Consider the following 12,537-nt stretch of genomic DNA (forward strand, 5'->3'; position numbering starts at 1 on the left):
ACACTGAAATTTGTTGTTGGACCGTAATATGCGCACGTATTTCACTGCCCTTTAGTATTATTTAATGTATCCCAGTACTAAATTAAAGCTAGATTAACATCTAGCTTTTAACATCATCCTCCCCCCCCCCTTATTGTGCAAATATACAGCCCAAATTATATTATTACCAAAACTAAAGGTTATATGAAGCCAGGATTAACCTAGCTTCACTTGTTATGTATGTTTCGTTTAATTAACAAGTACTTTTTTAACTATTGATCATATTATGAACCACAAACAAAATAATACTCAAGTACTCTGCATAAAGATGAATTCAGTTAAGTCTCCTTCTCCTAAAAACATACAGGACATGTATTCATGACTTTATTCAATTTTTTCATTCTTTTATTCCATTTTATAGAAATATTTTACACATCCCTGGCTATATCAATAAGTTAGACTATTTCCTGTAGTCGATAAGTACGTATCACAGTACTTAAACATAATTTACATTAGAAACAACATTCTTGAAAATACAACTCCAATTTGTCCCAAGACTTCTTAGCGGATTTCTGTAGTTATCTAAGAATATTAAATGAAAGAGACCAGTAGCAAAATTAGAAAAAGGGAAATAGTTTCCCTAAAAACATCTAAATAAAAGTTACATATATTTTACGACCATTGGTTCCACACGAAATACTTTGTAATGGAAATCACAGCCAAAGAGGAAGATTAAATACAATAAAGTGTCAGTGCTTCTCGTTAATATCAGACGACTATATTGGTATCAGTAAGTGAAAAAAGTATCTGCTAGCCTCCTACAATATAGTATGTCCTTGTTTGGAATTTGGAAATTTTCCCAAGTGACTCTTGGACATAGCTACACCATTTCACTAAATATCTTTTTTTATCTATTACTAGAAGCAAAAAAGCTTGCCTTTTAAAGGTGACAATATTATATATCCTAAGTCCCTTAAAAGAAGCCTTTGATCTTTAATGAGCAGATGATATGAGAATGGAATAGACGAATAGATAGCTTGAAATACCTTAAACGGCTTCATAAAATACTAAATTAAATACAAGAGGCAATTTTTAATCTCCTACTTTTAGAAAAGGGTTTGAAACCTTTTACCCAGTAGTATAAGAAACGCTTTATTTTTCGTGATTTGAAAATGGGGCAACACTTGTTCATAAGAAGAAGGTGTTTTTTTTTAAACACATAAAACTTTCTGTTCAAATTTCTGGACTATGATATTCAAGTTTTTACTAAAACATTCATTACTATGTCTAGACCCCACTTGATTTTTCAAAAAGGAATATTGATACTTTTTGTTTAAAGTAAGGCGTTTCTGTAAATTATTAAATAAAAACATGCTTTTGCAACTGAAAGTATGGAGCAACATTCTAACTTAAAACGATCAGAAATGATTACGTATATGAAAGGGTTGTCCCCTTCTCAACACCTCGCTCTTCACACTAAAGGGTTTTAGCGCTTAAAAAACATTTTTTTATTGTTCTAATTAAACGATACTTGTGTTTCAGCAGTCGTTCTTCAGGAATTGGGACAAAATTTAAACTTCAGTGTAAAGAGCGAGGTGTTGAGGAGGGGGCGATTCCCCTCATATACGTAATAATTTCTGCTCGTTTTAAGTTTTAATGTTGCTCCTTACTTTCAATTGGAAAAACTTTTGAACTGTTTTTTTTCTGTTGCTCCTTACTTTCAATTGGAAAAACTTTTTAACTGTTTTTTTTTTAATTTCTGGTAATTTTTAAATAATGCCAGGAAATCTGGCTCCACCTCCACCGAAAAATCACTCTTCGATATATCCTCTAGACAATTCAATCCTGGTGACCTTTACCAATCCTGGTGACAATTACTTTTAACATCTCCCCGTGTTAAATTGAGTCGGCAAAGAAAAAGCAAGACATAAAAAGAATTTCTTATAGTAATTCTGACAAATTCCCCGATGTAAAATTTCCCCTAAAAAATGCACCCCTTCGAAACTTCCCTGCTTATGAAAAATTATCCCAGTGGATAATCTCAGCCGACAGAAAATTCGTCCCCCCACCCGCCCGAAAAATGTGCGCATACCTTTCAATAACAAATACTATACGTAAGCAATGGGCAAATCTTATAGCTCAAAAAACTTTTCCCCAGGGTCTGTGGGGGGGGGGGTCATGTTACCTCCAAGGGCATAGTTATTTGGCCTTTCAACTATGCTAAACAAAATGGCTGTTCAAAATTTTGATCGGATGATTTTGAGAAAAATGGAGTGTGGGAGGGTTCTTAGATGTCCTCCGAGCTTTTTGGCTACTAAAAAAGGGCACTGGAACTTTTAATTTTTCTTCAAATGAACCCTCTCAAGATATTCTAAGACCACTGGGTAGATACGATCACCCTTGAAAAAAGCAGGTAAAAAAATAAATAAGCACGCATCCGTGATCTTTCTTGTGGAAAAAATACGAAACTCAACATTTTTGCAGATGTGAGTATTCGATGAATCTTTTGACTTTGACTTTTGGCGGGCGTTTCCTCTTTTTTCCAAAATCTGACAAATTTTATTAGGCTCGTAGCCTTTGATGGGTATAATTAAACTCAATGAAACTATTATATTTGGAATCAGCGTAACGTGCTATTTCTTTTGATATATCTATTGGTATCAAAATTCTATTTTTAGAGTTTCGCTTACTAGTGAGCCGCGCCGCTCTTTAATTACAGTTCGTTACCACGAACTCTATGATTATTATTGGCAACTAGGCTTCCTCCCCCGCTCCGTTTTTCCTCAAAATCATTCGACCAAAACTATGAGAAAACCATTTAGACAAAAAAAAATTGCAAATTTCGTTTTAATTATTCCTCTGCGGAGAGCCAAAATCAAAACATGCATTGATTCAAAAACGTTCAGAAATTAAATATAAAAAAACAAGTCTTTTTAACTGAAATTAAGGAGCGACATTAAAACTTAAAACGAACAGAAATTACTTTGTATATGAAAAGGGCTGCTTCCTCATCAACGCCCCGCTCTTTACGCTAAAGTTTTTTACTGTTTTAAAAAGAAGAGTTGAAAGAAAGAGACAAACTTTGGCATAAAGAGCGGGGCGTTGATGAAGAAGCAGCTCCTTTCATATATGAAGTAATTTCTGTTCGTTTTAAGTTTTAATGTTGCCCCTTACTTTCAGTTAAAAAAAACTTTGTATTTTTTTTTACTTAATTGTAGATAGGAGCTTGAAACTCCGACGGTAGAGTTCTCTGATCCATTGAATCTGGTGGTGTTATTTTCATTAAGATTATATGACTTTCAAGAGGTGTTTCCCCCTATTTTCTAAAATTAGGCTAATTTTCTCAGGCCCATAACTTTTTATGGGTAAGACTAAACTTGATTAAACTTATATATTTAAAAGCAGCATTAAAATTCAATTCTTTTGATATGACTATTGGTATGAAAATTCCTTTTTTAGAGTTTTATTTACTATTGAGCCGAGTCGCTCCTTACTACAGTTCGTTACCACGAACTGACCAAAACTGAAAAGGTTTTAAGAACCGAAGAGTCTTAAAAAAAAAAAACAATGAAAAAATAAATGTGAAAAAGTTTTTTCAACTGGAAGTAAGGAGCAGCATTAAAACTTAAAACGAACAGAAATTATTACGCATATGAGAGGCTCACCTCCTCCTAATACCTCGTTCTTAACGCTAAAGTATTTTTAGTAATTTCAACTATTTATTCTACGGCTTCTTTGATTCAGGGGTCATTCTTAATGAATTGGGACAAAATTTAAGCTTTAGTGTAAAGAGCGAGGTACTGACGAGGGGTGAACCCCCTCGTATATGTAATAAAAACATGAGAATACAAAAGTTCGTTACTTAAGCTAATTTATAAGTTACGTATATCTTTTACTAATAAAAAATTTTGTAAAAAATTAAAAATTCTAGTTGCCTTTTTAAGTAACCAAAAAATCGGAGGGCAACTAGGCTTCCTCCCCCGCTCCTTTTCTCTCGAAATCATTCGATCAAAACTATGAGAAAGCCATTTAGCCAAAAAAAAATAAACATTCAAATTTTGTTTTAAATATTCCTCTGCGGAGACCCAAAATCAAAACATGCATTATTAAAAAACGTTTAGAAATTAAATTAAAAAAACAAGTTTTTTTTTTAACTGAAAGTAAGGAGCGACATTAAAACTTAAAACGAACAGAAATTACTTCGTATATGAAAGAGGCCAGGACTGACAACCAGGACTGACAAAAAGAATGAAGTGAAAATATAAATTCATTCAAACTAAAGATAACAAAGTGATTAAGTGCAATCTTTCAGAGCCAACCTTGCTTTTTAGCCGCCTGTCTCAAAGGCCTTTTCCTAGCTGGTTCAATACTATTATAAATCGGTTTAGTATAATATTTTGTTAGATCATTTTTAATTAAATTTGAGCATAAAGAATTTAGTGAGTATTCCCCTAAGTCAAGGGTTCAAAGATTATTATTTATTTTGAGATTAATTTCGATTGGTTCTCGAACCACCTGTTTTATCCCCAAATCATTACTGATGAGTGAAGATTTTTCAAAAAGTATCATGTGGGACGGATTATTAAATAAATGCCAACCTAAAGCAGAATCAAAGGAGTTGTTGGATCTATTTGAAATTAATGCCTTGTATATGTCTTTTCTATGCTGTCGTAACCGTTCTTCTAGATTCTGATGAGTCCTGCCGACATAGTAATTTCTGCAATAACCAGGTATTTGATAGACCCCTCTTTGGCGAATAACTGGGGTCTTATGTTTACCGGAATTTAAGAAATTAATGATTTTAAAATTATTAGTAAAAACTACGTACAGATTATTTTTTGTGCAAATATTTTTAAATTTTTTTGTGATTTTTGGGATATACGGAAGATAGACAATATTTGAGGGCTTATCAGTAGCATCACATTGTGAAATATCTTCTTCGATTTTACAAGAATGTCTTTTTATTCTACGGTTAATTACTTTATTGACAAAAGGAATGGGGTATCCATTACCAAAAAGAATTATCTCTGATAAAGTTTATTTCTGCATTTATGTACGAATCGGAGCAAATATTCAGGGCACGATCAATGAGGGAAGTTACAACTGCTCTTTTTACTTGTGGGGGATGATTTGAATTAAAGTGATCAATTTCAACTTCTAGGGTGAACTGCAAATTTCGGTCATAAGTGTTAAGACGATCTAAGAAGCCCCGAAGTTCAGCTTTTCCATAATTCCAAAGTGAAATTACGTCATCAATATAACGACCCCAACAGACATGTTTTAAAAAATGAGAATTTAATGCCCAATTTTCAAGGTTCTCGACATAAATATTTGCCAGTAGCCCGGATAAAGGTGCCCCCATGGGTAACCCATTTTTTTGCTGATAAAAAGAATCGCGAAATTGAAAATACATAGAAAATTTATTACAAATTTTAACCAGAGTCATTAAAACTTCACAATCAATACCCGTCGCTTAAGAGGTAATTTTTTTCTATTTTGTTTTTTAATAGTTCCTCAGAAATAGTCACATCTATATTTGTATACATGGAAAATTCGTCCCCCCCCGCCCGAAAAATGTGCGCATACCTTTCAATAACAAATACTATACGTAAGCAATGGGCAAATCTTATAGCTTAAAAAACTTTTCCCCAGGGTCTGTGGGGGGGGGTCATGTTACCTCCAAGGGCATAGTTATTTGGCCTTTCAACTATGCTAAACAAAATGGCTGTTCAAAATTTTGATCGGATGATTTTGAGAAAAATGGAGTGTGGGAGGGTTCTTAGATGTCCTCCGAGCTTTTTGGCTACTAAAAAAGGGCACTGGAACTTTTAATTTTTCTTCAAATGAACCCTCTCAAGATATTCTAAGACCACTGGGTAGATACGATCACCCTTGAAAAAAGCAGGTAAAAAAATAAATAAGCACGCATCCGTGATCTTTCTTGTGGAAAAAATACGAAACTCAACATTTTTGCAGATGTGAGTATTCGATGAATCTTTTGACTTTGACTTTTGGCGGGCCTTTGATGGGTATAATTAAACTCAATGAAACCAGTATATTTGGAATCAGCGTAACGTGCTATTTCTTTTGATATATCTATTTTTGATATACCTCTTTTGATATATCAAATACTTGTGTTACTAAAGTTTTCAACCAAATCTGCCGAATTATGAATATAGGAATTTTGAGAATACAATAAAGGTTTGAAAGCTGTGCAAAGCCATTTCCCAATATTGGCAGCGGGGGCTTTAGTACACACTACGATAGATCTTAAGGGAATACCCTATTTATGTATTTTTGGTAAACCGTAGAGTTTAGGACAGAAACTACCACGGGGAAAAATTTATTGTATAATTGTGGGGTGATTTTACCATTTTGTTTTAGCTGCTTTAATTCATTTATAATATTATTAGCAAACTGATCAGTAGGATCATGAGTTATTGTTTGATCAGTAGATCGCCCCCCCCCCAAGCCCCCCCGCGCGCGTAAGTCGTTACGCGCCATATTAGTTACGCGCCATTGTAGTTGTGTCCCTATGTCCCAACTGTGAATATAGATATATATATATATATATATATATATATATATATATATATATATATATATATATATATATATATATATATATATATATATATATATATATATATGTGTGTTTTTAACTACGTAAAACTTGCGAATATACAACATTCTTTGCTATCCCATTGTCTGTGCATATAAATAGATTGGCAGGTTTACCGACTCTTGAACATGCAACATATAATGGCCCATGGGAAAACAATCCGTATTCAGATCTATACCTCATGATTCTAATGATTGCCCTTGAGCTTTGTTGATGGTGATTGCTAATCGACCATTCCCTGTGTCGCCGTCGTCATTTATATATCCCCCTGTGCCCCCCGGCGTCCCCGTTGTAGTTGTGTCCCTGTGTCCCGGTCTTCATTTATATTCCCTGTGTCCCGGTCGTCATTTGTGTCCCGGTGTCCCAGTCTGTGATTTCTCTTTGAGTGTCCCGGATGTCATTTATATTCCTTGTGTCCCGGTGTCCCGGTCTGTATATACATTCGTTTTTGAATTGGTCTTTTTTTTAGTTTTTAGTTTTTTACTTTTTTTTAGTTTTTTTTTTAGTTATACCTCATGATTCTAATGATTGCCCTTGAGCTTTGTTGATGGTGATTGCTAATCGAACATTCCCTGTGTCCTCGTCGTCATTTATATATCCCCCTGTGCCCTCGGCGTCCCTGTTGTAGTTGTGTCCCTGTGTCCCCGTCGTCATTTATATTCCCTGTGTCCCGGTCGTCATTTGTATCCCGGTGTCCCGGTCTGTATATACATTCGTTTTTGAAATTGTATATGATGAAATAAATTTTTATATTTTTCCCCTTTTTTCTTTTTAGTTTTTTTGGTTTTTACTTTTTTTTTAGTTTTTTTTTAGTTTTCTTCTTTTTTCTTTTTATTTTTTTTTATTTTTATTTTTTTCAGTTTTGTTTTTCTCCTTTATTTTTCATTTTTTTCCTTTTTTTATTTTTTTTCTTTTTTAGTTTTTTTAGTTTTTTAGCTTTTTTAGTTTTTTTATTAGTTTTTAGTTTTTTTTCTTTTTAGTTTTTTTGTAGTTTTACCTTTTTTTTAGTTTTTTTAGTTTTTTTTTACTTATGTCCTGGTCTTCATTTATACTCCCTGTGTCCCGGTGCTTTGTTGATGGTGATTGCTAATCGAACATTCCTTGTGTCCCGGTGGCTTTCTCTTTGAGTGTCCCGGTCGTCATTTATATTCCCTATGTGCCGGTGTCCCGGTCGTCATTTGTGTCCCAATGTCCCGGTCCGTAATTTCGTCAGTCGAAAACATGACGTCAGTCAACACACAAACATGACGTCACCCGACAGACCCACACACACACAGACAACTTATTTTTATATATATAGATAGATTGTGTCATTTAAATGCGAAAGAATTTCGTTGTCATAGTCTGTCGTATTCATGACAACAAATGAATTGATTTTGTCAGCTTTAGTAATTATAATAGAAGGATCTTTCCGGAGATTAGATAGTATTTTTACGTCGTGCAAATTTTTTGGTGTGGAAGTGGTAGGAGGCTTAAATTTTTTTTTGGCTGTTATAAAGGGTATTTATAAGACCAGATCTAACTTCATCAGGGTTAGAAACATAAGGATAGTGTTTATGCAAAGCGGACTCTAGAGAGGAAACTATATCTGCCACAGGAACCTGTTTCGGTAGAAAAGAGAAGTTGGGACCTTTTTCCAGTGTTTCGATTTCCTGGGGTTCCAATGTTTTAGAAGAGAGGTTAACAATAGCAGGTCCAGGAGTGAATCTTGGAGAATAAATACGGTTTTTCATCGAAGATTCATTTCGCAAGCCTTCCAATTTTTTATAGAGGCGTTCCTTGGACAAGCGAAAATCGTGGCGAAACAAATTCCTTTCTAATCTAACAACTTGAGCAAAATTAACAGTGGACAGGTTTTCCAGCAAAAAAGTTTCCAACGATTTTCTCTCTGAAGAAATTATATGTCTTTTCTGTTTTTTGTCCTTAATAATATGGACTAAGGTTTTTAACTGTAGCGTATGGGCGAATTGCGCTTCTTTCCGGGCATTTAAATGCAATTTATATCTTAAGGACTTGGGAATATGGTTTTCATTTCTACAGGATTCTAAAAATTTTTGTTGATTGATAATATTTGCATGTTTTTACCTAGACTAATAAAATAAAAGATATCATAGGTCAACTGCTCCCCATAGGCTAGACGAAAATAGCGACGAAAACCGCACTGCCTTTCCATAACAAACAAATACAAAGTAGAGACAATAGGGAAAATCTTTTTAAGACAGTGGAAATCAGTTCTGTGAATGTTTCGGCCCTATGTCCAAGGCTGTCTTCAGCACAATACGAGAACAAGAGAGAAAATATGTATATATAAATAAACTTACATTAAATTGTGAGAATTAAAACTAAATAATGTTTTCTAAAAACTTTTTTTAAAAACAGCCCTAGCATCCTTACTTCAACGAAGTTCAAACAGGACTGACAAAAAGAATGAAGCGAGAATATAAATTCATTCAAACTAAAGATAACAAAGTGATTAAGCGCAATTTCTCAGAGCCAACCTTGCTTTTTAGCAGCCTGTCTCAAAGGCCTTTTCGTAGCTGGTTCAATACTATTATAAATCGGTTTAGTATAATATTATGTTTGATCATTTCTAATTAAAAGAATTTAGTGAGTATTCCCCTAAGTCCCTGTTCAAAGAAATATTATTATTTATTTTGAGATTAATTTCGATTGATTCTCGAACCACCTGTTTTATCCTCAAATCATTACTGATAAGTGAAGATTTTTCAAAAAGTATCATGTGGGACGGATTATTAAATATATGCCAACCTAAAGCAGAATCAAAGGAGTTGTTGGAACTATCTGAAATTAATGTCTTGTCTATGTCTTTTCTGTGCTGTGGTTCGTATAAAACAGTTGGTTCGAGAATCAATCGAAGTTAATCTCAAAATAAATAATAATATTTCTTTGAACAGGGACTTAGGGGAATTAGGGGAATTTTCTCTCTTGTTCTCGTATTGTGCTGAAGACGGCCCTTGGACATAGGGCCGAAATATTCACATTAAGTGGGAACTGATTCCCACTGTCTAGATTTTCCCTATTATGAGAAATCAATATTTTAATTGAAAAATTACATGCAAAGGAGAAACAACTCTTGAATGTATGTCATAAAGAGTATTTGTAAAACATCAAATTCAATTCTCTGGTTGGTATTTAGTAATATCTTGTGAAATATGGGTCTCAGTAACACGAAATTCTGATACTGGTTCAAACAATTTACGAATTTACGACTTGATTTTGTGGGATAATGGAGCGTACCTTAACTTAGCATGTTGAGTTTAAAGGCTATGAATAATCAGTCTGTAAAAAAAAAATAAAAATAAAAATAAAATAAAATAAAACATATACCAACCTTTGAGATTTGAGCTGAACAAACTTCCATGGTTTATTTTGAACCGAGATGCCCCTAACCAATATTCAAGGGGAAAACAAAGGCATATACTAAGTGTCCACTCTAAAGTATTTCCAAAACCAAGCTTTACCCAAAGCTCTTCTTTTTTATGCTGTTTGTCTTGCTATGAATACATTCAAGATTTTTCGGATGTGCACAAGCGATCCAGAGGGGCTAGGGGTGGTCTTTCAAATCTCTCCCTATAAATTGTCCCTATCCCTCTATCCATCCCCCTATCTCCCTGTCCCTATAGCAATATAAATGCTTTCATACGTTTGGAGTTTACAAGGAAAAACAGCTAATTGTGTCCCAGTTATTATGTTTAGGTAAAAACAAAACAGGATCAGAGTTAATGGCCAATAACTATTGGCTGAACCTATGTGGGGCGAGGATTCTGAGACTCTTTCAATATTTATTTTATTATTTTAGTTTAAAAGTTGCATTTTCAATAATGAGATTATCTGAGTAAGTTTATTTATTTGTTTTACATTGCATTTTGCCGATGACGGCTGTTGCATGCATAGCTAAAATATCTGCTTAGGTTGTATTCACTATCCTCAAAAATTTTCAAAAATATTTTGATAAAGTGAATAAAAATATTTATTCACTATCCTCAAAAATTTCTTCGTTCTCCTCACTTGCTCTATTAGCTTAGTAAGCATGTTTCAGTGTCATTTAAAAACAGATTTCAAATGTAAAATAATAACATCGAAAAACAAATAGGTAAATATTGCACGAATAAATAACTAACAGGACGTTGACGCTTTTCGTTTGATATCGTTCGACTATATACATATTTTTTTTTTTTTGGGGGGGGGGGGTCCAGAACTAGCTTTATTTGAATTTTAATATTGTTTACTTCAAGGTCTGAATAATTAGAACTTTTAACACGAGTAATTTGAAAAAGAAGAATAAAGTCAACTTTTCTTTTGTAGTTTGAAAATATATAACAAAAGTCAAAGTCCGCCTTTCGGTGCCAAAAAAATCCGTGTTAGCTTCCAATCTCCCCGTAGAGACATATCCTGGGGAGGGGGCTACGTTACTTGGGCCCCCCTTGAAAATCCTAATTGTTCATAGTTTATTGGCAACCTGTGCTCAAATTATCAAATACTCTATTATTATTTTCCCCTCCCAACAGAAGTTCGTGGGTACGTATATGACCCCCCCTCTTCCCTCAAGAAGAATGAATATGTAAAAGAAACTACTGTAACTCAGTTTATGGTTTTGACACATTGGCTTGTAACATTTAAAGCAAACACCTAGCATTTCTGTCGGTTATTCCCTTTTTTGTAAATGGAAAATCTTTTTAAGGCTTTTTCATAATTTAAAATACTAGGGAAGGATTAACACCATCCCCTAAATCTTTTCCCTGAATGAAAATGTTTGTGAGTTCTAAGTATAATTATTTATGAGTCTTAATCTATCGAATACCGAATGGTACTTAGCTTAATTAAGCTACACAGATTGACAAGTCACAAATAATTCTTGAAAACTATTCGAGAACAATAATAACAACAGAAAAACTGGATAAACTATTTTTATATGATTAGGGCGTATAACTCAATGAGTCAAAGAAAGGCCTTAGATATAACTGTATTAAAATACAACTTTCTCATTATTTTTTCAGCTACACCAAGTTTGCTGAATAAAACACAATTGTTTTTAGTTTTAAGCCTGAGATAGGATTATTTTTCCCAATCAAACAAATCTAGGTGATTTATATTACAGCTATAAGACCAGTTACAACTAACGTAGTATCGTCGATGACCATAGAAGATTATAGACTGAAAATTAATTGTCTCACTCCTTAAACTTTTTTTTACCGTTTGTGTCACTTTGGAGAAATACATTTGACATCTTCAAGAACTTTCCCCAAAAAATTTGCAAAAGCTACCTGCCTCTTAAGAGTAAATCCATACAATCCACTTTATTAGTAAGTATTTCTATCATCCAGTCACTATATTTAGAACCCCACTTAACGGCAATATATACTGTTGCGCATATTTATTATCCGAAGGTCTCTGATAATTTTTATTTACCATACAAAAAGTTACAAAAATCTGGAAACACACCTTCCAGAGACGCTACCTAAACTGCTTTCCAATACACTGACAGTTCGGGAAAATCCCACAACTTTCCCGAGGAGTGTGGCCAGAGACTTGATTCGAGCGCATCCAACGAATCTCTAATTTCCAGATACCAACTGGAAGCATATTTTCTTCTTACAACCACATAGTGAAGCAAGGACATTGTGTTGCTTATAAATATTTATAGATTTTATCTGTGTGTATTTTATATTCAAAAATGTAGAACCAAAATTCGAATAGAAATAAGCAAAAAACATTTTAGTTTATACCTTTTAAGCACAGTAGAAGGATATACCCCCTTTTCTGTGCTTTTAAAATGCGAATGCAACTGAATATTATATTTCTTGAAGAAAAACAATTTAAACTTGAATTGTAAAGAATTGAGCCATTCAACCCTTAAGGAGTCAACTAAAAACGTAAACAGAAAAGAGAAGCATTACGATGAAGTGTTGTACATC

At 33.7% G+C, this 12,537-nt stretch overlaps 1 protein-coding gene across 3 annotated transcripts in view; it reads right to left on the reverse strand.

Moving 5' to 3' along the window:
• Window positions 1-12,176, reverse strand: part of LOC136031879 (zwei Ig domain protein zig-8-like) — a 189,786-nt gene extending 177,610 nt beyond the window's left edge. The window contains exon 1 of one of the 3 annotated variants that reach the window (XM_065711822.1): window positions 12,065-12,176. The gene's annotated coding sequence lies outside the window, so the exon portion shown is untranslated. Of the gene's footprint in view, window positions 1-8,922; window positions 9,225-11,890 lie in introns of those variants that run through there. The other 2 variants (XM_065711820.1, XM_065711821.1) reach the window with 2 other exon arrangements.
• Window positions 12,177-12,537: the final 361 nt, after the last annotated feature.

The sequence above is a fragment of the Artemia franciscana genome, chromosome 10 (assembly GCF_032884065.1).
Source record: "Artemia franciscana chromosome 10, ASM3288406v1, whole genome shotgun sequence".
NCBI classification, from domain to species: domain Eukaryota; kingdom Metazoa; phylum Arthropoda; class Branchiopoda; order Anostraca; family Artemiidae; genus Artemia; species Artemia franciscana.